This window comes from Balearica regulorum, chromosome 1, assembly GCF_011004875.1.
Source record: "Balearica regulorum gibbericeps isolate bBalReg1 chromosome 1, bBalReg1.pri, whole genome shotgun sequence".
Lineage (NCBI taxonomy): Eukaryota > Metazoa > Chordata > Aves > Gruiformes > Gruidae > Balearica > Balearica regulorum.
The window spans coordinates 98,798,958-98,825,885 of record NC_046184.1 but is presented as its reverse complement, the minus strand read 5'-3'; the positions used below and the strand labels follow the sequence as shown (position 1 = coordinate 98,825,885).

Sequence of the window (26,928 nt, the reverse complement as noted above, 5' to 3'; positions counted from 1 at the left end):
CAAACCAGACTCCTTTAGCCTCTGAAAAAGGGATGACATTTCTTACACTATCAAATGGAAGATCGAGGGGTGCAACGCACAGCCAAACAGGAGATGTAACAGCAGGTTTTCACTTTCTCTACTACGACTATTAATCTCTTTAATAGAGGCAAAGCTCTTTCAGGGCTGACATCGATATGAATTTTGCAGTACTCTCCACTGTTCCTGGCTTAGCACCGCTAATTAATAGGTCCTTCAGCTAAGTGGCAGGCTGAGCCCCTGTGGTTATTAGCACGGCAGCTCTAGCTTGAGGAGGTGATGCCAAGTCATTAGGTACTGTGATATTACAGGCTCAGCATCTCCAGTGCACTGGCCCGATGTGGAGGAGCTGAAATCCGAGAGCGCTAGCATCAGCAAGTCTGGCTCGTTAGTCTGACGCCAAAGCCATCGCGTCGTTATTGGCTCAGCACTTCTGCTTGCTGAGATAAGGTCCACGCTTGCATCTCACCGAGGTCCCTTGCTCAGCACGCTCATCCCGCTGAGTTAAGGCAAAGTGCTTGCGGTTTCTTGCTGAACACGTGTAGTTTACTGTTTTGATGCCAAGAGGTTAACAAACCTTGACAGCTCAGCTGGTCCTTCCTGAAACCCAACAAGTTCACAGACATGAGTGGCACACGCCTTCTTTAGCATCTGAGGGCAAGACTTACTGACAACGGATACACTTTCAAGCACGTAATCCTCATTGGTGCGAAGCGATTTAGCTCTTACAGTGGTCTAGGTAGAAAAACAAACCCTGAGTATGAACTGTAACCTGTACTGCACTCCCTGTGAGGTGATTACATCACCTGACAACCCGATTACCTGAAAGCTACAAGCCTCTCCTAAAACAATTTCTCAGCCTGCAATTTTATACCACTTGAGACTGAGCAGACAGACCTCTATATACCTGAGGCAAGTCCAACACCATATCCGAGTGGCCCAATCCCCTTCACATCTAGGTGCACACAGCCCTCTGTACTCCTTGCTCAGGGTTACTTGCAAGTGCCCTTCCAACCCGTTCTCCAGGGCAGCTAGCCTTGCCAGTGGATTTTTTTTTTTTTTTTTGGTGTGTAGGTATGTATGCCTTTACATGTGCTGTAAGGTGTGACAGTTAAGATGTAGCTTGCGTGTTTCAAAGCAAAACATAACATTTGCTCTGTTTGCATGCTAGTTTTTGGAAAAAGAAAGAAGTGTCATTTCGCTCTTGAACATTTTAACAAATCAACAATTCCAAGCACTTTTCCTGTGACAGCAGGGAAAACAAAACCCTGGAGCACCTTTCTCTTTACTCGCTTGCTTCTGATGTTTGAAACAATGACTAATTACCTACATTCATTTACTCAGTCTAAATTGGGAGAAGGGCTTCCTGCTTGCAGGTGGCAGATGGAGAACATTAGGACATGTCCTGCAGGTCTGGAGCCTGCTAGGGACTGACCACAGAATGCACCTACTCCTGCTGACCACCACCAGTGCAACCTCTCTGTTCACCTCCGTAAAGAACTGTTACCACCCCCAGCTAGAGGCAGTTTTTCATCTATTGAGAATGGCCGGATGGAAAAATGCCTAGCACATTTTAAGACCAGGATGGACTGTAATAGTTGTCTACTCAAACTCTGTGAATACCACTTCAGGCACTGATGACCACACCAGAAAGTCTTGTTTCAAGATGATACTTCTTATTAGACTATAGAAAATCTGTTGGTAACTTATCGAGTCTTGATTTGAATATGTCAAGTGAAAGTGAATAAACAAAGCATCAAAGCAGATTGTTCTCATTTTTACTTATATTCAACATTAAAAATTCACACCAAATTTCAAGTTTGAACTTGCATTTCCTAAGCTTCCAGAAGCTGCATCTTGAAATACCTCTGCTAAATTGGGCAGCTTGTTAGGATCAGAGAGATCCTCCACCAGGATGGAGTTATCTGCCATCTGCTGTGGAGGAGACAGGTCAGGCATTTTGCGAGTGCTCTCCAGACCCAGGGAATTGTGTCTGAAGCAGCTGGCTGTGCATGAGCAAGCAATCACCAGGCTAGGGGGTTACTTGCAGGCAGGAAAGAATTTCAAGACATAAGGAGAGAGAAAAGACAAAAGGCATTCTAGTAGTCTTTGTTTCTTTGTTTTTTCCAGGACAGAAAAAAAAAGCATTAATTTCATTTCACCTATAAACCCTTTCCAGGCAACAACGTGAGACTTTCCATCCTCACTGCCGGCCCGCTCTCCATGGCACCTTTCCAGATATTCTAGATCAAGTATTCCCCACTGAATGCCTGCACAGACAGAGCATGAATCTGGAACAACCCCGAAGCTGTGAAAGGGAGACAGGTCCTCACCTTCTTTCCTGTTCAGCTGGAAGTGCAGTGCATTTTGGAGGAGAGGGGGAGAGGAGAAGAAGGTTTGAAAGTGGAAAGTAAAATATAGTAATGGAAAATATTTAATGAATTCCAGATGATTCACCAACCGCTTGGCTAGAAATGCAGAGGGGAACTGACAGACAGAGAAGGAAATGCAAATTAGATAAGCAATAAAGCAGCAGAGCTGCACGGCCACAAATTCTCTTCAGATTTCTCAGAAGTCAGCGTGTTTAGACTTGACTTTGAATTGACATAATGGGCACATTTTACTTGATGTCTTACTAGCAACCGAGCCAAATCACAGTGCACTTTAGCGCTCCAGTGTTCTAATAAGAATTTGCTTCAAAGCAGCAGTTCTGATCTCCCTGTGAATTTTGTCAAGTACACATCATATCAAAGGATAAGCATTTGCCAAAGCCTTTCTTCAGCCACAAAGCAGGAGGAAGGTTTGTTTAAAGAATGTCAAGTTGCACCTGCTGGCTCACACTGGGAGGATGAAAGGAACGACTGGAATTTCTGTCACTGTTGAATTTTATTTTTCATTTATTAAAGTATTTTTATCAATGTGAAAAGACTTGTTGTATTACAAAAGCAGACTGTTGCTGCAAGCCTATTCAGAGCCCTTCAAACGGGAAGATAATAGATTTGTGGCTAATAAAGTGGTACTTGTCTCTGAAGCAAAAGAGAGGAATTAGGTTGGCATGTTAACAAGACGTGGATGCCGTGCGTGCTAAAGCATCGCTCGGCATTTGGTATGTCTAAGCTCAGAGTTTCAATACATTAAGCCCATAAACTTACAGTAAACATGAGATTGTCCTTTTGTCTGCATGGAGGGGAGCAGTCCAGGCCACAGCCCTCGTGGAGTAGCTAACTTCCCGCTAGGAATGGTGGGGAGAGGAAGTTTTGCTTCTGCCCTTTAGCGTCACCCAGAGCCAGTTTTCCAGCACAAAAGAGGAGGCAGCGCAAAATAAATTCAAAGGCACATAGCATAAGGTAATACACAGCTTCAGATGCCCATGTTCCCTCAGCATGTGCACAGATTAAAGCAGTTGTTTCTAGAAAAGAACAGTTTCAGGGCGAGGGAGATAAAAGGACTTACATAAGGGTAAATGCGTGTGACCACATATATCAGTGTGCCACGAGGGCTTACTCCTTCTGTGCCTGTTTCCATTTTGATAGCCAGGGACAACATCGCCTCCATTCCTGGGGGGGGCGGGGGGGGGGGGGGGGGGGGGGGGGTTGGCAGTGCAAACGCTAAAAAAGAATGAGGTGCTGAGATCCTTTTGCAGCTGAGCCCAGCTCCACAGCAGAGTGCCACGTTAAGTAGGATAGTCAACAGTGAGATGCAGACACTAGACCTATTTAATAAACCTAAGCTATTATCACAAGAGCATGTGGACCGTCAGGGAGTAGAAAACAGGACTGCATTTCCTGCAGTCCCACAAAACTTTCCCCTTCACTATGCAGCAAAGGATTACAAAGGGTGGGTAGTAACATTAAACAGCACAACTCCAATCAATCTGAGAACGAGGGACTCTGAAACCCAATTAGAGAGGCTTCTCTGTATTTTGTCATCTACATTAACAATCACCTTCAGAATTGTTTGCCAAGTTTTTGTCCTTTTGTTATGATGCCTGTTTTCAAGTCCTCGCCCCTTTTCATCAATGAACTGCTTTGGAAAAGAACAAGTTGCACCTGGTTTGCAAACAGCTATTTAAAAGCTACCGATTACTTCGGAGGTTATCTTGCTTTCACTTTTTGGGAGATTGTTCATAGTAAGTGTCTCCTAAGTCCAACTGGTTATAAGGAGATGAAAGAGTTACCAAATCAGATAACCTTTTTTTTTTCCTTTTCAGGAGTGCTATAAGCAGCCCTCAGAGATCAGCTGTGCCCCAGAGACAGTTTCTCTTTTCTGAAATACCAGCAGAGGAGATAGGCAACACAGAGCATTTCTCTGTTAAGTTACTAGCCCTAATTAGAACTTGGCTCAAGCCAAGCCCTTGGAAAAGGTACAGCAAAACTCTTCTGCATTTTGAATCCAGACACAATGTTTAGACGTAATCCAATTCCCAGTTCAGCCTAGCTTTGTGCTCACTTGGAAGGGGATAGGGCTCATCTCTAATTCAAGCCATCCTGATCGGAGGCTATCCAAAGTTGCCATCTGCTGCCTGATCTGTGGCCTGAAGAAAAGAGTTTCCTATTCTGTCTTGTTCTTCTAGAAGGAGGGTGAAGTACCAGCAATTTCTGCAGCCGGTAAATAAAACAAACAAACAAACAAACCCAAACACAAAACTAAACATTATACCTACATCTAGTTTATTCAGCTTTGGTTTTTACTGTTTCAGATTTATAAACAGACTAAAACATATCCCTCACACCTCCACATCTTGGTCTCTTGAACCAGTTCCCAACATGTTTACATTTCTAACCATACATGGAAAATATTACAGAATTCACTCAGGAATTACTCATTTCATTCATCCACATCCACTTCAGCTTTTTTTAAAAAATAAACATTATTGCAAATGCCTAAACTGAGGACTACTGTCACGAATTTGCCTAGCTTACAGCATTATAGGCTGTCACACGGCAGGCAGCTCTTGCCATCTCAACAAGTTGCCTCAAACTCAGCACGGAGTCCTGTACCACAGCAAGCTTCTACAAAGCATCATCTTCCCTAGGCTTCCTATGGGACAAAAAGCCCCCTCTTTTTGCTCCACCTCTCAAACCCATATGATCTTGCTGTTTGCTACAGACTACGCTGTACAGCCTAATTTACACTTTACATATTAGATCACTATACTTCACCCTGTGGGTCTGCTGAGAGGCACGGCCCTGTCCCGAACAGCAAGCTTCTGACCATTTTCCAGCGTTAGGTTATGGAGACACAGAAAACCCTGTGTCCATCATCATAAGCCCTGGTGATCTACGCCCAGAGGTACCAGGCTAATAGGAACAGCATGGAGGGGCTTCTAAAAAGCTATTTAAATCAGTAACACTTGTAGCAGAAAGTAAGGATAATAGAGGTGAAAGAGGGAAGGAAGGAATTTGAAAACAGCAAAATACACCAGAAACAGAACAGCTTATGAGTGTTGTCTGTTTGGGGTTTTCTTTTTAAGGGTAACCATCTATTTTTTCCTGTTTCTGATGTTTTTAGTAATTCCTTCTGATGTCCAATGACATGCATTAAACTTCTCTGTAGCCTAATTTCTTCAAGTTATAAGGTTTACGTGACTCAGTTTCCAAGTGCTTGGTGTCCCCAGGTTGCTTTTAGCATCCATCAGTTTCATCAAGCTGTGCCAAAGATGTGGGGAAACTAAAGGCAACACCAAAGGTGCATATTATACAGATAAACTTTACGAAATAGATAGCGAGACAGAAGAGAAACTTTGTTATCATCCTTATTGAGAAAGGAGGCAGTGTCAGTCCACAACATACAACATAAGATACAACAGAGAAACCTTAACATGACTCAGTCATGGGATAAACTTTGACTGAAGCTCACACCATGTTTGGTAACCAGTTCAATCAGCCAGGGTGTCCCAGACAAAGTTGAAAATATTTTAATTAACCTTAATCTGCATTGAGGGGGAAGGGTGGGAAGAGACCAAAAAATAAACAGGAAAATATAAGCCAGTTCTGGTTTGCTCCTGTGTCTCTTATCTTCAACCTTGTCATCATGGTAACTAAATGCATAACTCCATGCATTTTATTTTATTTATTTTTCAGTGACACCAGCTTAAGCAATCATGTCTCCCATCCCAGCTTCACCTTCTAAATTACATGTACGATTTTTCTAAAGAGGAATATTTCCAGCATTCTAACACGTAGCATCACAGAACAGCTCATCTTGAGTCCTGACACAGTTTAAAAGTCGGCAAACTGCACCATGGGATTTGAAATCCACAAGCCAGCATCTTTAATAAAGAAAATTCCCATGGAAGCACATCCTTTGACATGTCAACCTTCCTAAGGCATTCCCAGCTTATATGAATTACTACACCTTTAATTCATTTTAAAACTACTATATCTTCTTTCTTCTTCTATGTTCCTTTGTCTTGGGACCTTTACAGCACAACTGGTTTTGTTGATAAGTTAGGGAAACAGGCAAAATATCATTACAGTTCTAGCATTTTATTTTAACAGTCTCCAAGCATTTATGGAAAAATTTATTCTCATGATACCCTTTTAATCCTGTTTGTTTTCCCTTACAAGTCTCTACCTAAAAAACCCCCCAATATATATTTAGCTCAGTCACACACTCATCCAACAACCTTTTTCTAAATTGACAGAGTACTTCTATTTCAATTGCAACTCTTTCAAGGACCTTATTTTCATCTACTTTACACTGGGCTCCTAGATAGCCATTTGCACATTTTTGACTCTTGCTTGTGGCAAGGTCAACTTATATATTCAAGGAGACCATTCATATCCAACATTTCTGAGTGTCTGGCAAATGGGCCGTGGCAAATAACAAAATACCTCAGCCTAGACAAAATCTGGGGGCTTACGTAAGGAAGCCCTATTAAAAAACAAAAAAAAAAAAAAAAAAAAAGGATTGCCATATTTACACACATTTCATGGCCTATACTGGAATGTGCCTACACGTACAAGAATGCCTGATTGTGCACATAAATCAGATATTTATACACCCACACAACCTGTAAGACTCCTGTATGCCTAATTGGTAGATACATAGAGGGCATTTGCTTATATAAGTTAAGAGCGTGCAAGGTGAAAATGAAAATTAAAGGGCCTGTGCCCAAAACTGTGGCTTGTACTGATTATCCTATACAATTCAGATAAAGATAAAATGGAAAATGCCTTGCTCTAAGAACATCACTTCTGATAGGAGCCATTTGTTTTGGTCTGGGATAATGGACCCATGTAGGGATTAAAACTGAAAAATCAAGGGATGCACCTTTTTTTTTCTTTTTTAAACAGTTTAATTAGAAGAGTTGCCAAGCTCACAATGCAATAAAAAAAAAAAAAAAAAAAGTAATTTGTGGCAAAACAGAGGAGGCATTGCTAAATTAATTTTTATGATGTAAAAACTCTAGGGACACCAGGGGTCCAATCAAGGGACACCAAACTGTTTGTCACCTTTGTGCATATTTTAACACAAAATTGTGTCCCTCAGAGTTATGGAGAAGCTGATGATTTTTTAAAGTTGTCATTGCATCAAATGAAGAACATGTATATGTTTCAGAAGTACCCATGGGCTGATTTCAGTTATTTCTAACACATGTGAAGATCTCCCTTCAGACATTTGTTTGGTTTGTTGGCTTTCCAACAAGAAAATAACAAATTTAAGCTTTTTAACTGAAAGGTGCAATTTTGTTCTGTTTTCAGCTACAAGATATCTTCCGGGGAGTTACTATCAGAGCAGATTATGAATAACTTTTAAAGTCCAAGTGAAAGTAGGGTGGTAAAGTGACAACTTGGAAATCTGATAGGGCAACTGGTGGCTCTAATCTCCAAATAGTTTCAGTGTTTGTAGGAATTTTTATGAAAGCAGAACAGAAAAAAACCCAACAAACCAACAACCTCATACTAAGTATTACCATATGTATGAGAAAACATGATAAATGCCTTGTGTTTATGATTTCTGAAGCTCGTATTTCCTCTAATTTATTTTTGGTGACTAAATGGGGGACAAGTACTTACTGATTATTTATCCTATTTGAGATTTACTGAAGATGACTGTGCTGCAGCATAGTTTCTGCCAGAAACTAGTTCCATAATCATCAAAATCTATACTAGGCTAAGTTACAGAAATTAATGTTAATCCTTTCTTTGCAGAGAATTTCTTGCCTAGTTGTTCTTCAGCATCTATACCACAAAAGCATGCTTTTTTTTTTTTTTAATAGAATTGGATATTTTCTACATCCTTCTTAAGGATTTAAAAACTTTTACTGCCAGTTTGACCTTTAAAGGGAGTTATAACTTTTACATTCATGACATATTTGCTGTGGACAAATTATAGACCAAGGTCCTTCTGTGCTACTCTAAGGGATTTCAACATTTTCAAAATGCTACTAGCAGCTGTCTCACCCCTTCTATTTCTTGGAACTTGATGAGTGTGGACAGACCAGGAGATGCTTGGAAACTTGCTTGGTGAGTTTTGATTTAGAAAGCTAATATCTGCCAGTTTGGGAAATGAAGGAGAAAAAAAAAAAAAAAGATGGTGAAAATTATATCACTTTTACTGCTTTGGCTGGATAATCCTAGAATTAATACTTTCAACACACAGTAATTATTTAGTGTGTGATCAAAACACATGCTTGGTGTTGTATCTTAATGTAAATAAGAATTATACACACACACAGAGATGTAAAAAAACCAACAAACCCCAAACAATCAAAACCTATTACTACCACATTAAAACTAAAAGTGAATTATCTGAATTACTGTTGCCCTTTGCAATGTTGACTCAGCCCCACTGATAATATTTGCATTATGATAGAGCCTGTAATTACATACTCCATTTTCTCCCCTAATAGGATACCGCCCATATTTATTACACAGGACAGAGGTGTTGAGGATTGACTATTTGACATTTTCCTGTATCCTTGCTATTTGGAATGTGGCCCTGTGCTGCTTTCATTGCATACAATATAAAACCTGTTTTCAGTCTATTTATATTTAAAAAAAAATAAAAAAAATCTTTGTACTTCATTAAAACACATTACTAGATAGAGATTAAAAGACCATCAAAGCTAGTCCACTATTGATGCAGGCATTTATTTATTTTAGCAGTAATAGGTCTCTGTTTTGGTCTCATTGCTTCTACTGGAGGGTATTGCATAATTCAATCGCTCTTCTAGTTTTCAGTCAAAATATAATTATAGACAGTTTATGTCCACTCATTTTTGTGCATTGATCTTTCACCTTAAAAGGTTTTCCCCCTCCTGGATTTAAAGCAAATAAAGTTATATACAGCAAGAATAGATCCTGTCAAAACAGTAAACAAGATTAATCCCAAAATTAATCCAGAGAGTTTTACCTCTAATCTGCACTGTAATCCACATTTCAATAATGCCTGTCATTATATCATCTGTTTATGATTCATTTACCTTACAATTTATCTTAAATTCCCCTATTAAACATGCCTTTTCCAATTTTTTATTAGTTTTTTAATGGATGAAATTTATGAATGTCAAGTTGATGCACTATACTAGACAAAGGATATATAGTATCTGTATGAATTTATCAGAGTGATTTAGCTGGTTTGATCTACATGTTAAAGCCAGTGCTATAATGAAAGACATTTTTTATGTATTTCAACGTGTTTAATTGCTCCTTCAATTTTTAACATTTTTTAATCTTTCCAGACTACAGATGCATGTAGATACACAGATCATTTTTCTCTCCCCATTTTAAACATAGTTATTATATTTGCTGTTTTCCAGATGTATCTGGCTTTCTGTCTCAACCTAGTCCTTGCTACTGGGTCTTACGTCTTCCTCTTCTAATTGTTCCATACCCCTGGGATAGAGGTTGTTCAGCTTACCTAAGCTGATTATCTCCTTCAGTTTTGGGTGTGTGTATGTGGGGAAATCAAGGCAAAACTTTTACTTTTTTTTTTTTTTTTTTAAATATCACATCCAAAGCAACACCTGTGCTGTCACTGCAGCAGGAAAGTAGCTCCATTTGCTTGTTTATTTATATAGCTGAAAAGTCTTTTCTTACCTGTTTTGATATACAAATTCTAGCTGAGTTAGACTTCAGCAACTCTTACTTTATCTTTACATTTTGCGATAACACCACCAAAGACTTTGGAGATAAGAGTCTCCTCATATCCCCACAACCTCACATGCATCCCAACACTGCGGTAATGACAGACGTTCTGGGTCCACCCAATATTAGAATGCCAAATACTAACTCAAACTTTGGATCCTTTAGCCTACTAAATTTTGCCTTTCTCAAAAGAGTGCTCTGCTATTTATTAATTTTTCAATTTCAGTTAAGCAAAAGTCAACCATTAATTGTTTAATCCAAAGTTATTTTCTACATCCAAGTCTTTTAATGCCCTCACTACTGTATGGTAAAGGACTATGAAGCTTACAGAGGAGCTTCCTCTAGACACCAATGTCATAGAGATTATCCTCATTTTTAAACTCAAGATACTATTAATTCCAAGAGGATTTCATATTCTGTGCTTAATACAAGAGAAACAACATTCTTATAGTTTAATTTCACCGCTAGACAAGGAATGGAGTGTGAGTAAATTTTCTTGGAGATAAAAAGCTATGAAAGTTACACATAAGTTCTTCAAAGGAATATCGCACATCTTTACACATAGCTGATAGTGGAGACTTAGCCTATGACAAGCATCTAAAGAATAAGAGAGAATTGCAAAAGACCAATATAAGTTGCATACAACGCGTTCCATTTCCTCAAAGCAGAAGGTTATTTACATAATCTTTATTTACAATCCAGGGGTCATAATTTAAATGAGCACATTTTGTTATGATGAACTCCATGTTAACATACAGTGAGACATAATGCTCCCCCACCCCCAGATGATTTCACCTTGAACTAGCTGTAAGACAAAGAGATGGAGGCCAGGCAAGTCGCAAAGGCCGCACGTGGCTGCGCGGCACCAGGGTGGCAAAACCCAGCTTGACCCGCTGTGTCGGTGCCCTACTCTACGCGTGTCAACAAAATGTGCAAAATGCTGTCAGTATTACAGCAAGCAGAATACATACGAAACACACGTGCTTTCTAGCTGGAAAATTTATAGATTCTGCCAGCAGGTAATTTAAGTTTTTTATGTGTTGTCAATAGCATTGCTTAAAAACATTTGTTTGACTGAGTTGACTGTTGACATTGTTGACTGAGTACCTACTCTGTGCTTCTCCCCTCCTCAGTGAGGTTTATTTACTTGGGGGAAAGTTAAGTCAATTAAAGGAAACCATTTTCTTTTGCAGCGGAACTGATGGTATCCTTAATACATTCCAGGAGTAAACACCACTGCTCAAACCATCTGCGAGAAAGTTCTGTTCCTGTTGCCTGTTAGTTTTCATTTTACAGCTGGTATTTCTATTATTCCATAGCTGTCATGGCCAGGCATGGTCCTGTAGAGGGAGGCAGCTCCTCAGGTATCTAGAAACTGTCTCCAGAAGGGTTTGGAACAAGACCCAAATCTTAAATTTAATTTTTCACTCAGATTTTATCTGGTGCTGAATAAGATGTCTGTTGTGATTTTTACATTCTAAATCTCATATTATTTGATACACTGCTGTGACTTGACTGTCTCCCTTTTCAGGATATAGACACAGGCAGAACAACCTTTTATAAAAAGACTATAGTTCGAGACTCTGGCGGGATTTTTTTTTTCCTACTGCCTTAAAAATCTGTGTATCATTCAGATTCAGTGATTAATGTCTTAAAATAAATGTGTGGAGTATTAACTAGCTTAAACAGACGATAACTTGACAGGACAAGCGGAATACTGTTTTCCCTCTCCAGGAGGGAATATTACTTCCTCTACTCTGAGAGCTGGCATAAGAAAACAAGTATATCTCTATGCATATGCATGGGGAGGCGGGGTAGATTTGCTGTCAGAGGACTGTGTAATGCCATGGAAAATAATACTATTCACATGCTAGAACATAACTTGGGCCAATAGTCATTGGCAGTCTAAAGATAAACAAGTCATACATGCAAAAGTATGAGAAACTCCAGCGGACCGATTGTCTTCTGGCCCAGTACCTAGCAAAAGTGTTTGGCTCCATCTATATAATCCTATATCCTCCGTCTACGTGGTCCCTGTATGGGACAACAGGAAAGACCTAGAATTGCCTTCAGGACTAACACCTACAATTTCCACATATGCTTCAGTTCACAATGAGCATTTTATGCAAGGAAGGAAATAGCATTTGATAAACATTTACAGAATTGACTACTGTGTGTGCTACCCTGTGACATCTTTATTATAAACCGTATTCGGTGGACAGTTAAAAAGAGTTAATGGTTGCTCCCATTTCAGACTTCTAGCTCAAATTTAGTTATACCTGACAAAAATCAAGTGTTTGCACCTGTGAACTTCAGATCACAGTGTATCTCAAAACGGAACATGAACTCAAGTCACGGCTACTGCATCTTGTTCACATACCAGTGTTTCTGACAGCTGGGTTAAGAATAACTGAAGCTGATAATAATAAATAAATAAATAAAAATGATAGGAAAAAAACCCTCGAAAGCAAACAATCCGTAAGATATCCCAATAAACCTTGTACTACAAAGAGAAGAAGAATGACTATTCAAAGTTCACCTTCAGAATGAAAACTGAAGAGTTGGTTACTAGAGACTGAGTACAAAAAAAAAAAAAATTTTCTCCGTTTCATTTACCCTTTTGTTAAACTCCCAAGGTAATTTTTCCCAATGACGTGTAGGAAGCAAAAAAGCCCAATGATGAACTCAATGTTGACTCTAAGAGCAAAAGAAACTACTTAGCTTCACATGCACACACATGCATATACATATTTTCATATGTACATATTTTATGTCATTCTTTTTCTCCACCACCTTTGCTTTTCCTGACATTTAATTAACAGCATGTCTCTGATGTCAAAACAAACATAAAATATAGCTGCTTGTAGGGAATGCAAACCCTAATTAAGATGAAATTTTGGACATAACATAAGACAAGCTTTTCATTTTCATTGGGAAAATACTCCAGTTTATAAAATATTCCCAGATGTGCTTTTGACTCTCTAAATCTCTCTCTGTCTTGAAAAACTACAGCTTAAATTAAAACCTGCAATATTCATCTTCTGTGAAGGAAGTTTCCTTCTTGGAATTTTAGACAATATTTACCACTGGCCTGATTACACTGACTTTGGTGAAGCTCAGGGTGAGATGGAGCACACCATCTTGAAAGCATTAAACTTGTGGGAAATAAATTCAGACAGAATTAATTTTTCTTTTAATTTACACTAAGGAACAATGATCTTAGTTTTGGACATCTTGAATCTACCCCAGGAAATTTCAGAGATAAAAAATTTGAAACAATGAAAAAGTCAAGATTTATTTATGGACAGATTCCAAAACACGATATTGAATGTACTTCCTCCCTCTGAGTTCAGTAGGACTATTTGTCAAATAAAATGTTACTTAGCATGAGTACATCAGAAGCTAGTCTGTGTCATTTTATCATTAAAAAAAAAAAAAAAAAACAAACCCAACCAAACCATCAAAACCCAGCCAAAACCCTGTGTGAATATTGCTAGTTATTTGCATATAACTGGTTGCAAGCACTAGGTAAAAAGCAAACCTGACCCCTCTTCTCCCAATGAAACCATGGAAATAGCCTTCCAAACTTTCCTCAAGACTCCAGAATAAATCCCTGCTTTTTCAGAAACATGACAAAAGCTTTTATTTAGATTCCTTGTATTTGTTGTCATAATGCTGTAACAAATCTGAAGGTCTGCAGAGTTCTGTGCAAAGGTCCCTTATATGTTATTAAAAAGCACCTGTGTGGGTACTCCTGGTGAAATCCCTTCTAATGGAAAACACTTTTGATAAGCATACTGTGCATCCCAAAGGAAGAATAATTAAACCCAGTTGCTCACCAAAAGTAAAAAGAGAAATTTAAGGCAGAGCAACCTGAAGATAGTGTTCACACAGGTATGAAGCAGAGATCTTATGCCTCCTTTAATATGCAAAGACCACCATCCTAACACTAAGAAAGTCCTGAGCCCAGAGAAGGTACAAAAAGGCCACCACACTAACTGCTTTTGCTCTCTCTATACGAACTAAGTGCAGGTCAAAAATTTTGCTATGACAAAGGTAGTAACATCTCTGCACTTCTGTTTAAATTTTTGTGCTGAAATGTCAAGCAGCAAATATACTGAGATTCAGTAATGTGTTCTCTCCTTGACTTGCCCTTCAGATGGAAAAGTCAAAACTCCATGAGGACAAGACAGTGCCATCAGCAAACACAGTCTGTGATCTCCACATATGCTTCAGGACACCCAGACAATCCAGCAATTCAATTGTCTGAGCATCCCCAAGGGAACCTAATAATTTGACTTGTGCCCTATACTCTTCTTGCAAAAATAACTCATGCAAAGCTCTGTTTTTCATCAAATCTAACATGAAATTTTCCAAGTCTTCAAAGAGATCTTGGTTCTAATGAGAACCCTTGTTGAGAACAAGGGTTTTAGAGCAAGGCATGTGATATTAAGCTTTGTGTCCTAGCCAGGCTTTGTATATGCTTGCTCTTTTACCTAGTATTTTATAATTGGAAATGGAAATCTGTTTTTCCCCATTGCTGTACACCATGGTATGGCAACTGCATAACATTAAGAACAGCTGAACTGAAGGGATTGTTTGGTCCCAGCTCATACATATAGACTTCATCTAAGTTGGAAAACCAGAGGCAAATATGCTTGTTATGTTAACCTGAGCTGCTGCTGCTCCTCTTGGTCAGAGTAAAGCATACATTTTTGCTTCAGCCTTGTCTATGCAAATTGTCCACCTTGCCTTTCATGCAAATCGTGGAAAAGTGATTCCCAATGTGATGATAATTTCATAATTTCATGGGATTTTTAAGTGTCTGTAAATCACATATACTATCTCTGAACAATGATAAAGAGCTTAGAGAAATTAAAATACAAATCTACTGGGCATTTTCAATATTGAACATTTGGCTTTGTGTAATTGATGACTTGGGGAATTCTAGAAATTAATGAAGGAAATATAATTTGCAGTTAGAAAAGATTTAATGTTCACGATCCAAGATTGCCTAAGGATATAGTTTAATTTTGGGTCAGATTTGTAGGCGCTAGATCTCAATGCTATTGTTACAGAGACAGTGACCTAAAATAAGGTAATTCTGATGAGATCAGGCCACACAGACAGAATTTGATGATCTTGAACTGAATACACTAGTTGTAAACCCAACTTCTTTCATAGGGCTTTGAACGCACGCTGAAGGGAATTAAGATTCTCAGGCTTTCAAATTCAAAAATGTTCTAAACAGTCTCAACTCTTAACTTCACTATATTAAAAAAAAAAAAAGTTTTGATTTTAGATTCTTGTTTTGATCCATTAACCAACTGTTGTTAATCAAGCTTAGCAGAATAGTTCTTTTTCCAAGATCACCTTTTCAATCTGCTCTGCCCCTTTTAAAAACATACTGGAAGACTGCAAGAGAAAAATATTTACCAATCCAAATTGACTCTTGACAGCAATATTTTATGCCAGCTATACAGAACAGAAATATTAACTCTGTGCTGAATAACCTACTGTTCAAAACTATTCTGAATCAAACTGGGAAAATAAACCAGTAGGGAATTTTCTAACAATTGCTCTTCTACAAATTCAAAGATTAATGTCAGGCTTCAAATTATTTTTTGACTCCTTCCTCTTTGAATTAATACCAAAGGCACTTGAGAACTTCTCCTACAGCTACTTCTGTAATCTTCACGTAATTGAACTTCTCAAAGGAACAGTGAAAACTCTGCCCACAACCTAGAGATGATTATAAGAGTTGATTTAGAGAGACCTACCTTCTCCCTCTCCCTGTCCCTCAAAGCACTGTAGAGAACTTCTATGATAGACAGTTCTTAACAGGGGGCTAAGAGTAACCCAATCAAATTTAAATTGTTTAAAGAGCTATTTTTTTCAATCAGGCTCCTGAAGTGCCTTAACTCCCAATACAGAGTGCCTAGCACCTCAAATCACTGTCACTCTTCATGCTCATCACCTGCCTGATGGCTTTTTTTTTTTTTTTTTTTTTGCTGACAATGCTGAAAAAGCACAAAGAACAAAATGTACCTTGAGGTATAAAGCTTGTTACTTTGCCTCATTCCAAGGCAAGATATCATGTGCTTGAAATATGGTAGACACCATTTCTGTCAGGAACAACTCAATAGCTGAACTACAAAAGACATAGTCCAGAGAAAGAGATACAGGTAATCCAGATTTTCTCAGAAGGATTTATTAATAAAAATTCAGTGTGTTACTAGTCATGCCTAGCTGCCTATTGTTTGGAGTTATGGCCTGTGGGTCAAATGAAGGCAATCAGTATGAATGTTCCTGTCTTGTATTTTTAGGATATTTTCAAATTTGTGTGTCTCCAATTTTAAATAATTTATATGACAGCTATACCAGATGTCTTTTTAGTGATGAAATTGGAAGAAGACATTTTGTAACACTGCAGGACAATTTCATTTACGTGTTGATCTGAGATTTAAATTCACTGTACAGCCAATCATTGTACACTCAACGACTGGTTTATTGAAATTCCCTCTTACAGGTGTGTTCACTTTTTCTTAGAAGCATCAGTATCTTGTTACTGATCTCAGTGGTGTCCTGTCCTCCCATAATCTGAGCTCAGAAAAGTCATTAAATCTGTATGGATTACAAATGAACTTAAGGTATAGAGATCCACATTATGTGTGTCAAAGGATGAAGGCAGTGACATGAAAAAATTTAGTCAAACTACTTGCTAAATTAGCTTATTGCTTGGAAAAGAGAGATGAAATACTGATGGCATCACTCATTCATCCCCCTTTGCTTGTGGGCAAAAAAAGAAAATAATTTAAAAAATCTACATCTTCAAGAACAGAACTGATGCCTAGAACAACATATTTATTTACTCCTAGGACACATAGATTAAATTTCAAAGTTATGTTCATTATTGAACCTTAGTGGCTGAAGTTCATTCTTTTAAAAATTCTGATCTTTCAACTGTGGATTAATTTTAACTTCAAACAAAAACATCCAATCTCTAATTACAGAGAAGGGATTTAAACTAAGACTTTATTAAAATGACAAAATGGTCAATCAGACAAAATTTGTGGAAAGGCATAGTATCTATTACTGTATAAGATAACAGGTCAAAAAAAGTTGATGCTAGCAAATAATTCATCAAGTCTTCTTCAGTAGGTCTGGTGAAAAGCATAACCAACACTTGAAATTTTGTGTATCTTCTATCTATTATCTCAGATATAAGAACTCAGCTAGCAGCATCGGAAATAATTGCCAGAGAAACTACTGACTAGTGCTTAAATTACTGTCTGTGTAAGGGTCAGTCAACACAGGCAACTTGAATCAATTTACACACTTCCGTGATCCATATTGCAAATGAAAAATTGTAAGTTTTCACATTTAATTTTGCTACTATAAAATAGGTTTAGAGGAAAAAAGTCATTTTTTCAATGGTCATAATAAGAGATTAATGTATCATATGAATATATATCATTTGGCTGATGGTAGAGACAAAATCATCCCAGGTAGAATAAACAATTGCATTGTTTGACTACATGTCTAGAAGGAGGACCACACACATTTTCCTTTTGGTTAGAAGGAAAATTAGTACCAGTTATTTTCTAATGTGAAACTCACGGTCATCAATAACGGTTCTTAGGACTTGTCTGTGGCCTTACTTGCTCTAAGATCATATAACAGATTTGACCTCCGGCTACAGAGAAGAAACATCTAAACCAGATTTTCTTATCTAATTGTTTGGGAAATCATCAATTAAAACAGGGATTATATTTGCCTATAAGCAAGTACAGGGCAGTTTCCTTCAGAGGAAAAAATGGGTTGCCATACACATTACCCCTTTCAGGTATGCTCTGTGGAGGTATAACTCTATTAGACCAGTGATCCAGTTTGGGTAACTGGCACTGCTGAGAAACTCAAAAGTAGAAGCAGCAAATGTTTCAGTAAAATGCTCTAGTTAAGAACAGGAATAAAGCACTATGTCCTAATTCATGGCTCTTTGCAGCATGTCTTCTCTGGCTTCTTCTAGAGACTTCTCAATCATCTTACCCCTAGCAAATTATTTACCCTCACATGTGGAATGACAATAAATTGCTTTTGCATTGGTGAGGTCTTCCAGGTTTGATTGTGAAATCACGATGTATCAGCTATAGAGTCAGGCCAAGAGACCCCATACAGAGCCCAGTATCTTGGACTAAGAGTAGCCTTGAGGAGAAGGACTTGCAGGTGCTGGTGGACCAGAAGCTCAACATGACCTGTCAACACACACTTGCAGCCCAGAAAGCCAACTGTATCCTGGGCTGCATCAAAAGAAGCGTGACCAGCAGGTCAAGGGAGGTGATCCTCCCCCTCTACTCCACTTTAGTGAGACCTCACTTGCAGTACTGCTGAATGAGAGTGGCAAGACACTGGCACAGGTTGCCCAGAGAAGTTCTGGATGCCCCATCCCTGGAAGTGTTCAAGACCAGGTTGGATAGGGCTTTGGGCAACCTGGTCTAGTGGAGGGTGTCCCTGCCCATGGCAGGGGAGTTGGAACTAGATGATCTTTAAGGCCCCTTCCAACCCAAACCATTCTATGATTCTATGTTCTTGTCTCTCAGGATGATCAACAGGGGATAGATACTTACGGGAAGTATTGAAGAATTATCACATTGAACAGCAGATTAGGGACTCCTCTCAATGAGCTGGTGAACCATTGTGTTTAATAGTTATAGAATCATAGAATCATGATTCATGATCATAGTTCATGACTCCTTTGTAAGTTTGCCTAATCCTTTTTTGATCCCATTTATGCTGGTGGTCTCTAAGGAATCCTGATGTAAAGAAATTAATTTGCATTCAGCAAACATAGTTTTGTTTAGTGACAGTAAAATTTGGAAGTACCCAGTGCTATCAAAAGCACTCTATTCCAGTCATTTAGTGGATGTCCCTATCTCCTCACCAGAAAAAAGGACAATATACCAAAAACATTCACACTTGAAAGATCAAGTGTAAGAACTCAGGAAACTGGAAAGTCTAGAAGAACAGCATGCTTTGCTTTTGTCCTATAGCTTGATCTTGCTCCACACAGGTGTATATATGTGGCAGTATTAAGACAAAAACTACAAACTGCACAGTTGATCTCATGTCACTCTGAACATGGGGGGGGTCTACCCAGTTTAGTTGTTGCCTGACATACTGTTCACTGCATCAGTTAAAACTTTACCTGAGATGAAAACTTCGTCACTTCTGCTGCTATTCCCCATTCAGTTGTGATTCTTTGTGATCATCTAACTTCATAGTTTAGGGCAAAGGTTGCAATTAATGCAAAAGCAAATCCATCCCTTGATGCCAAGGGAAGATTAAATTTATGCATAGGAGTGGACTGGGACAAATGAGACTAGGCTTATTCAGTAAAAATCCAAAACAGATTTAGTAACAGACTTCAGGTGACACCAGAAGTGTACCATATTACTTTGCACATTCTTGAGTGTTTTACGGGATCAAGCAAGATTTCTCAACAGCTTGTTGAATTAATTTTTAAGTAGTACTATTGGGAGAACTCAAGTAGATGCCTCAATGCTTTGCTACCCAAATTATAAGATGTAGCGCGTGTCTAAGTGGTTTGTTGTATCAAAAATAAAAATAATATTTTGGTTTGTTTTCCATATTGTACCTTCTTTCTGTAAGATTAGTTATTAGCAGTTGCCTGTTTTCTAAATACACAAGCTATTCAAGTCCTTGACGTAAGTATTCCTGAATATTCAGAAATAAAAAGTTTGTCACTGACTGCTCCTTCTTATTTTCACTAAGCATCTATGTATTTATATAATGCAAAATCTGATCTTTTTCCGCTCACGTTCTTTGTACAGCTTCATTGGCAGCCTTGGGTTATAAAAACCTCATTGCATTGGGTGCAAAATGATCTGGAAGACGGCAGCAGAATTGGTTGCCATCTTTCGCTATCTATTGCATTTGTCTTTTCTGCTAACTTACTAAATTACATGTTCAATGATATTTCTGTCGTATAAAAATGTACAGTTCATTATTGATTACACAGATTTTATTTGGATCTGGTTCTAGAAATGTCATAAACTGATAGAAAATCTTCTGTTTTGAGGCTACGTATCAGTTAAACCTTTTGGATTCTCAGATTGTAAAAGTAAATTGCGAGAAAGCATTTAAGGTTGCTATTTGCATTTAAATAAGTTTTGACACATGAAGACTAGAAGCAGAGAATTCCTCCCCCGACCCAATTTTCAGCTCCTGTGGAAAAAGTAGGATACACAATAGACAGCATCAAAATTTCAACAAATAACACTTATAAACAGTTAATGTCTTTGAAAAGAGGTACACAAAACACTGCCTATGAAGCAATAGGAAAACCAGCTAATAACTTTGGAGATCAAGCTTTCTGTGTTTTACTCATCCCTTTCCTTGAAAATCCTATATTTTGAAAACTAACTAGAAAGTTTGAGAGCATTCAAGTTTGCACGTGCTGCGACTGTATGGCTGGTGGCTATCGGCACTGCGACTGCCTAAGTGGGGAACTGAGCAGAAGACAGAAAGACCGTGCCTATCTGGATGCCCTTTCCCTGTTCCATTTCAGTATAATGAAGATGTTGTTTTGATCTTGATGATATTTTCCTTTGAAAATTTTAGAGTGCTTTCAAGAAACTGAGTGGTTGGCTTTTTTTATATCTGATCTCAATTGCCTGATCCTGTTTTATTGGCTGTAACACACTAATTGTCTAATAAAAAAAGATAATATTGTCCTCTTATATGTTTGAATAAACTTTTCTCAGCACAGCATGCCATGGTCTTTTTGGTCCTATATCTAGGTTCTCACTTCTCCATAAAATCCTTAGCATTTCAACTTGTTATTCAAGACTCCTTTCTTCATTATTTTCCCTTTCTTGCCTGTCAGGAGGCAAGAGTGGATCTGTCAGATGGTCTTTGTCAAGCAAAAGACAGGGATGATGTTCCTTTTGCTTTCCATTTCACAGTCTCTCATATTTACTGCTTATTGAGAAAAACACACTAGTCAGCTCCCATTGTTAAACACCACAAACAGATCTGTTCACCAGAAAAAGACTGCAGTTGCAAAAATCCAGTATCTTTGACTACTTTGAATCAAAGGCAATCGGTTTCTATTGTATATGTTGGCTCTGGAATAAAGACTTTCAAAAACTGTCAAAATAACAAGCAAAAAGCCCCAAACAAGCAAACAGAACACCCCTGAGCAAACAAACCTAGTAACATTCAACTTTTTAGGAGAAGTAGTTTCTGAATCCACTACTCTGGTGTTACAGGAAGTTTGAATAACCATGTTAATATGTATGCTCTTTGGCAGTACTGCTGCCCATGAATATGACAACTGTCAGAGCCTGGAAAGTCACTCACTCACTACTGTCACAAATCTGCTTAAAAATAAAGCCACCATATGTTTATGCAAAGAGATGAGTTACTCTCTTGGCTCCAGTGCATAAAGATGAAATATAGAGCATTCATCAAAAAACTATAACATAATGCTTGGCTCTCTCCCTTCTTCCTCTATTAAATTAACTTTTTTTTTTAAAGATTAATATTTTCATCCATTTTGCAGCATGTCATAAAATATAGAGTAGTGTGTACTTCTAGGGAAACAAAGATCATGGGTCATGGCATGCAACAATTATTCAAAAGACAACAAGAAAATCCAGATAGCGCACGATTCAGAGTGCTCTGTAGCAGCTGGAATTCACTTCTGCAAACACAATGCCTGAGCTTCCTTTTACATGGTATTTAGGTGCCCTGTTGACTTATTTAAACACACATTTGAGCCACTTCAACTCAGCAACTCCAAGCTTACCAAAAGGAAGCACAAAAATAACGCAATTGAGAAAAACCTCATCTGATTTTTATTATTATTTATGAAAAAAGTACTTTCTATTGCTTTTTTTTCTTTAATGATCATAAACACATATATATTTTCAGAACAGGTTTGCATTGCTTTGTTGCAGCTACTTGTTTCCATCAATGCACAGGAACTAACACAATAATAATACGCTGTCCAAAATGATTTATGATCTCACTCCGCTTATGCAAATGGCTAACTTTCAAATGTGAATCAAACTACTGTGGTAATGTGTCAAACAACTTGCGAAGTATTTAAACAGCTGACTACACCTGTTTCCACTTAATGTATTCTTTCAAGTTTGGGCTGCTTTGATTCAAAGCAATATGTTTACGTTAGAGAATTACTATTCAATATGAAAATTAAAATTGCCTTTTCCTGGGTATAACAATGTGATGAGGTCTAACAGCACACAGATCTATTAAAATGCTGAGGCTCAACTGTCTCAGACTAACTGGGTGGTTCTCGTCAGAGTAAGTGAAAGCTGCGCAGTTTGCACAGAGCACACGGCTTCCAGAAGCACCCTCCTGCGTACCGTGCAAAATAAGCACCAGCCTGAGACGTATCCACGGGCCTGATCTGGCAGGCAGCTAGCAGTTAGCTTGAAGCCTTGCAGCGTTAAAATAGGAACGAAGACAAAGTCCCAATGCACACTCTAGCTGAATTGCATTACTTTGATAATTGATGCTAATGCCCAACATAGGTAACAATAATTTATTATTACTAAATATGAGATAGGGAAGGAGGGTGATGCGAATGGCAGGCTATACACATAGCTACCACGGCCTTGGCTACCGCCGCATCCCTCCTCTCAGTAAATCGGCGTGGGCCTCCAAGAGCACACGGCCATGGCTGTCTGGGTGACAGCGCCTGGAGCGCTTATCTCTTCTGAGGAGAAGGGGCATAACTCCAACGGAAAGCGCTGTTCAGCTGAGTGCCTGCAGCCTCAGCTAACACCAGAAGTCACCCATGGAGATGCTAGAGCTTGAAAAATGAGCATGCAAGTGTCCACAACTGCATATACTTGGAACAGGAGACCTGAGGTAGACTGCATTGCACGCATACCCTTAGGCTCAGATTTAATGGTGATAGATAAGTAGGAGGGATTTAGCCCAGACCGTGACATACTCCTCACGCATGCTGCTGCATTCAGCTCTGCGAGGTCCCATGTGCCTCCCCGTTTTGTGGACGTGTAGGGACAGATTTTCAAAGCTGACTATTTGGTCATGCTAAATACTGAAGATGTAAGCAGAGCAGACTGGACATAATGTACAAGGAGGTAAAATACCCACTAATTAGACAAGCCATGGCAACTGCTATGTCACCCATTAGCTCAGGTAACAGTGCTGCTATGACCGGTGGCAGTTATTTGAAAGCTACCCTTTCTGGAGTGCAAAGATGAAAATAAGGCTTTTTGAAAATAGTATATTTTCAGCTTTCATGCTCAGGGACATCACCTAAATGCAGTCCAAAAGACTCAGCTGGTAGACGGCGAGAAAGTAAGTATCAACATTTTCCAGGACATCAAATAATCTAATGTTTAAATCTCATTTATGATTTTGAAATACTTCACTGGCCAATGGTGGAGTCACTTGGGTCACTTATGGAAGCTACATCAGTTATTTTCCAGTTAGGCTGGGCTAGATGAACATATTTCTCTTTCAGAACAATCAGAAATCTGTAGCTGAAGTCTATATTCCACATAAACCTTTTTAATTAGACAATACCTTCCTTGATGCAGGTTAGGCACAGCAAGATCCACAAAGCGAGTGGAGAACACCACAAGAAAATCAGATGTGAGAGGAAAAAACCCACTATATAATATACAAAATGGATAAAGACTCAATTTTGATTCATATTTAATAACTTCAAATTTTCCTGGATTATTGTATTGTTACTTCTTTTTTGGTGACAACTGGGTAATTTTTGGGCTAAAGCTGGTACCCTGGCTTCAGTGGAAAAACCTTACTATATTACACTACACTACTGTAAGGTCCTGATAACAAGTGAATGTTGCAAACACTCGTCTTGACATGGACAGGGATGGGCTGATGACGACCAGGGAGTGTTGAACAAGGACGGAGCCTGCAGCGGCAGGATAAAGTCTTGTGAGACCACTCCTCTATTCCTGAAACACGTAAACAATGACCATCTGTGCCCTGTGCACCATGTACCTGTGACAGATCACCACTCATTTGGTCAGCCCTGAAGGGGGGGGGGGGGGGGGGGGGGGGGGGGGGGGGGGGGGGGGGGGGGGGGGGGGGGGGGGGGGGGGGGGGGGGGGGGGGGGGGGGGGGGGGGGGGCAGTGAGACCCCCAGGACCCCCACAACCCACCAACTAATTTCTAGACCATTTCTGAACATTCCTGAGCATGTACTGTGCCTGCTCAGTGATGACAGACCCCCGCCTGTGGGGTGGGCATATCGGGTTACAAAAAGGGGAAACATAAGTTTTTGGTGCGTGCCCACTACCTGAAGACCACAACTACGAGCAGAGAACATTGCTGGATCCAAGGGTGGTGATATCTTTTCTCTCTCTCTCTCTTTTTTCTTTCTCTCTTTCTTTTCCTCTCTATCACTCTCTTTGTCTCTAACTTAATTTTCAGCACAATAGGGTAATATCGTCACATGTTTTGCTAAACCCTTACCTTTCATAGTTCTGCTAAGTTTTGAGCATTGTTACGACTTTTGCCAAGCCTCTATCTTTTGTAGTTTCACTGAGTTTTAAGTAAATTTATGATTGGTTTGAACTTCTAAAGTAATTGTCATCACTCCTGATTACCACACAGAGAATTTAAAAGTTAACCTCACCCTAACCCACTGAGTGGGACGGGACAACTAGCTAGTGGGGGGAAAAAAAAAAAAAAAAGATAAAAACTTTGTTGGGCCACTCTACTTCCCACCAAAGCTTAAAATTATTAATTTCTGGTTTTCCCTGTTGGGCTTGGTCCACAAAGTTATGGAGTATTCCATCATTAAACTTCAGTATCTTCTCCCTTGTGAGAATCTGGATACATTATCCGTTTTTCTTTCAGCTGCCACTTGGGTTCAAACTCATTCACTGAACAGCCACAAGACAGTTCAAGCCTCCCGTACTTACCCCAAGCAGTTTACAACATTGAACACAACAGCTACAACACAGGCCAAAGCATCAGATCTCCCGCAGAACAGACAAGGCAGGAAACGTAGCTCAGAATAACCAGTCTCCTCAGTCTGGCTAGCAAACCCTCCTGCGCAGCTGAGCCCAGACTTTATATAAGAAAGGGGAGTGACAAATCCAAACATCTGACTCAACTAGCTTTAGCAGGCCAAACGTATATATTTCTTCCAAACTTAGTTCTTGAAGACTGCCTCTGGGGGTCAAGTGGTTCCAAGAGAAACATTCAAACTAGGCAAAGGATTTCCACATAAACACAGTTGTTGCAAACACGCACTTATTTTCCATAATAATTTGGAATTTCATCTTGTGGCCTATTTGTAAGCCCCATGACTCTGAATGACCTCATTCCTCTCTCACTAGCTCTTGGGTGAAATTATCCCTCGTTACAGAGGGTGTCCAACTTCCACTGGTTTTTAAGAGCCTAAAGATCTGAAAACGATCCCTCTGTAATCCCACCCCTTCTGAATACAAGGCATACCGTTTCATACAGCAGTTTCTGCTCCCAGTCCATAAACTTATGATAGAATTAGAAGTTGTTCTCCTTCCCTTGCTCCCCCATGGGACACCAAGACTTGGTCTAGATACTCCAAACAGTACACATTTCACCACTGCTCATTCCTTACAGGGGTGAATTTTTACTGCTGCAAGGGGACTCCTTTCAAAGCGTGCCCTTTGTTTCCAGCCCTGCTGCTTCAGACAGCTGAGGTAAGCACTGGTGAGGACACAGCACTGACTGTATGATTGTAATCCAGAAGCGGGCTTCCTAGGTGTTATAGTCAGATAAGTAGATAGGGCTTCAACCACTCCTGTATGTGAAGAAAAACTTCATCTCTCTGCTACTGTAATAAAGCAAGCATAGCAGAACTGGTCCTTATTTAATTGATCTAACAGAGAAAATTGTGATCCATAACCTACCTTTTTCCATTTCTGATTTAACAACTATAAAACTTAGTGAAATAAATAGTGGGAATTCTTATTTTATCATAATTTAGTCACAAAGCTCAAAGAGTTGAAAAAGGAGGAAAAAAAAAGAGGTAAAGGGTTTGATGTAGCATTAAGCTGACAAACACATTCAGAGTCAGTTCTCAAGTCCTCTATTAACATACATTTTCTAAGGAGGAAAAGTTAATGTTCCCCTAAAGCTGGAATTTAAATGGCTTTAGCTTTTAACACAAGACCCTTTAAATTGTAGACTAGGTGGATTTTTTTTCTATTGCAGTACAAATATCTGCCTATCATCCTTCCTTTCTTCTTCACAGTGAGACCTGAGCAGCTGTGATTAGCGGAAAGAATAGTGTACTTCAATATAAAATTAATTGCTTCTACCTACATTGTTCTCCCCAAGTTTATAGCTCATTTGCTACTGGGTCTTGCACCACCTGCTCCCTCTTGTACCTAATTTTCCCTCCTGCATGGTCCAGAAGGCAGAACACAAAGGGGAATCAGAGTCTGGGACTTTGCTTGAGAACCATTAAGCAGGTTCTAACAGATCTAGGAGGGTATGGAAATGTGTTATTGCAGAGGTCTTCACAAAGATAACAGGAAATATCTGTCATAAAGTGAACGTACTTCAGTGTCTAGCTTCACTCTAAATCAAATTTTAACAATCCTTTCTCATAAATCATTATAGTACAGACAGCTGGAAGAAGTGCAGAGTGGCAAATGAATTTCTTGTTCAAAAAAATAAAAGCGTGCTTCAAAAATTCCTTCCATCTTACCAATGCCTATATGTGTGGAATCATATTTTAGGTATAAATTATATATTCACACACAAACACACC

The 26,928-nt window shown here is 39.1% G+C and overlaps 1 long non-coding RNA gene across 1 annotated transcript in view; it reads right to left on the bottom strand.

The window, feature by feature from the left end:
- LOC142604065 (uncharacterized) overlaps positions 1-25,205 on the bottom strand; it is a 54,572-nt gene extending 29,367 nt beyond the window's left edge. Inside the window, exon 1 of the long non-coding RNA XR_012837962.1 lies at positions 25,088-25,205. This is a non-coding gene — a long non-coding RNA (uncharacterized LOC142604065). The remainder of the gene's footprint in view (positions 1-25,087) is intronic.
- Between the last annotated feature and the right edge of the window lie 1,723 nt (positions 25,206-26,928).